A 2,870-nucleotide genomic window follows, 5' to 3' on the forward strand; every position below is an offset into this window, starting at 1 on the left:
CCTGGAACTCACTATGTAGACCAGGCTGGCCTTGAACTCACAAAGATCAGCCTGCCTCTGCCTCCCAAGTGCTGGGATTAAAGGCGTGCGCCACCATGCCCGGCAGTATACTTACATGTTATACGTAAATAAAGGTATATGAATATTTTAGTAGTTATAGGAATAAAAGATTTGGAACCACTGAGATATACAATGGGTTGAGGTCAGTCACTGGGTTTCTGCAGCAGTAGAAGACTGGCAGCCTTATTAGACTTGGGGAGCACCCCACTAGTGAGCATCTTTACTCCCCATCATTTAGCACCCTTTGATCACTTCTAACTCCATCATTCTTTTCAAGCTTGAAAATTGTCAGTGTACTATGAAGAAGGGCTTTCCTTTCTCATTGCTTTAAATTTATGTCAACAAGAATTTATAAATTCTAAACTTACTCCAAGATGTATGTGTGTGTGTGTGTGTGTGTGTGTGTGTGTGTGTGTGTGTGTGTGACAGAGTCTCATGTAGCCCAGCCTGGCCTTGAATTCACTATGTAGCCAAGGATGACCATGGACTCCTGACCCTCCTTCTTCCATTTCCCCAGTACTGGGATTGCAGGCTCGTACCACCATCCCAGCTTCAAAGGGCTGTACTTCTCAAAGATTCTGTCTCTCTTTCATCTTCTTTCCTTTATCTTTTCCACCAACTGTCATTTTCTTTCTTTGAGTCGAAATGAAGCCTCTTGCTGTTGAAGATTTCTGTGGCCTTTCCAGCATCTCTTCCCTTTGATCCCGTATTTCTTAATCTGTCAGACGTCTCTCCAGTCTCTAAGTTCCTGTATTTCTGATGTCCCAAGCAAACTCTGTGCCTGAAGGATAAGACCAATATTTTTTCCTTTCTCAAAAGTTTTCAATTAATGTATCCACGTTCAAGTCACAGAAGAGAAAAACGTTGTGTCCTCCACGTACCCCAGTGTCACAAGACTGGTGCTTAAATCAACACTAGACACTATGCAAGAGGATTCAGGTAATTTAAACACAGTGGAAGCACTGATATGGTAGCTTCGAGTTTTAAACACATATTTTAAAAGGAAGGCCAATACATAAAACAGCTAAACAGTTGTTATGCTTCAAGAAAAGCATTTGTAACTTACTTGTGACTGTTCCAGCAGCAAGCAAAAGAGAACCATGGACTGTTCAATAGAAACAGCTATTTTCTTTCAATAAGAAGATGAACTCATGGTTGTACATTTCCAAAAGAATTTGTTCTCTTAAAGCATACTAGGCTAAACATCTTTAATAAGTTTTTTAAAAATGACTCCGTTTGATTCTTTCACATGAAAGATCATTAGTCTCTGGTTTCTGGGGTGGGCAAGGAGAGGATCTGTACTATAGATGAGTGCAGATAACAGAACCTTCTGGTGGCCTGAACTTAACCCAAGATGTGGCTTAGAGAACCTTGAGGAGTAATCAGAACACTGGGCCAGGCCTCATGGGCATTCATTTTCTCCATGGAAAGAAGATGCTTGAAGGCAAAATTGGGGCCACTTGCAGATACCATTACATAAGGAAAGTTCACATGCACACTGAATATCAAACAAGTAAAAAAGGACAAAAGGTTTTTGGCTATGAACTCAAAGAGCCTGGCACACAGTTCCACTGTAATGGAAATTCCTCTCTGCTCTCCCTGCAGCTGTGCTACAGGATAGCTTGTGGAAATTGTTGTCAGGAGCATCATTTCTGTGTATATCCAGAAACTCTAACAAGCACTAGTCAAAGCCCTAATAGCCTGCTCTGTAAAGGGCAGTTGACAAACTGTAATGGGAATGCTTTTGAGTTTCAGAGAATCAAATTCCCATAGAAGAAATATAAATATTCCTAAATTGATTTTATTTTGAGCAGATTGGGGTTCTAATGAGCTCCTCAGGATAAATTAGCTGAAAATTGGGACCCTAGATACTTAATTAAGAAAATTTGCTTCATATAATTTCCTAGGATTCTTGGTTTGGATACCACATCAGGTCTGCCAGATTTGATAGAAGGCGTAGCTTACGTTTAGCAATCTTTTCCAAAGAATAGTTGTCAGTATTTATTCAACAAGCACTTGTAGGTGCTGCCTCTATTCTGGAAGGACAGGTTCAACTTCAACACGAGTCTCTCACCTCTTCACCAGGCTCTCAGTACAAGAAATTCTCCAGTTCACAAAATTTTCAGTGTCAGGAGAGGGACAGGAAAGTTGCTTCAGTAAAGAGCACGGTGAGGATCAGGTTAAGGAGACCCCTTTGCCAGTCCGTAGTCCTTCTGCTTACAGGCGCACACTGTGGTTTCCTGGCTCAAGTCCACATTGCAGGCCTTTCCTCATATTGTTTTTTGGAGGCAGAGTCTCATTATGTACATTGACTTACCTGGAAATCACTATATAAACAAGGCTGGCCTCGAACTCACAGAGGTACTCCTGACTCTGCTTCCCAAGTGCTAGGATTAAAGGTGTGTGCCACCGTGTCTGGCTTTATACTTTTTCTAATCCAAATTGAACACCATTAATCCAAAATCCAAGATCCAAAATTCTTCACTCTTGAAACTTTCTGAGTGTTGACATGACACCACCAGTAGAAACTTCTATACCTGGCTTCTGATGGTTTGATGTATGCAAATTTTGTTTCATGCACAGTTATTTAAAATATTGTATAAAATCACCTTCAGGCTATGTGTACAAGAAACAAATGAATTCCTTGTTTGAACAGACTTGGGTTCCCATCCTCCAAGATATTATTATATATGTAAATACTCCAAATTTAAAAATTAAAAAAAAATTTTTTTTTTTGGTTTTTTTGAGACAGGGTCTCCCTGTAGCCCCAGCTGGCCTGGAACTCACTTTATAGACCAGGCTGGCGTGAA

General features: G+C 40.6%; 1 protein-coding gene across 1 annotated transcript in view; it reads left to right on the top strand.

Annotated features, from left to right (window-relative positions):
* Nucleotides 1-2,870, top strand: part of Dmgdh (dimethylglycine dehydrogenase) — a 78,836-nt gene that overhangs the window by 6,048 nt on the left and 69,918 nt on the right. The window lies entirely within an intron of this gene.

This window comes from Nannospalax galili, unplaced genomic scaffold (genome assembly GCF_000622305.1).
Source record: "Nannospalax galili isolate Female #2095 unplaced genomic scaffold, S.galili_v1.0 scaffold45, whole genome shotgun sequence".
NCBI lineage: Eukaryota > Metazoa > Chordata > Mammalia > Rodentia > Spalacidae > Nannospalax > Nannospalax galili.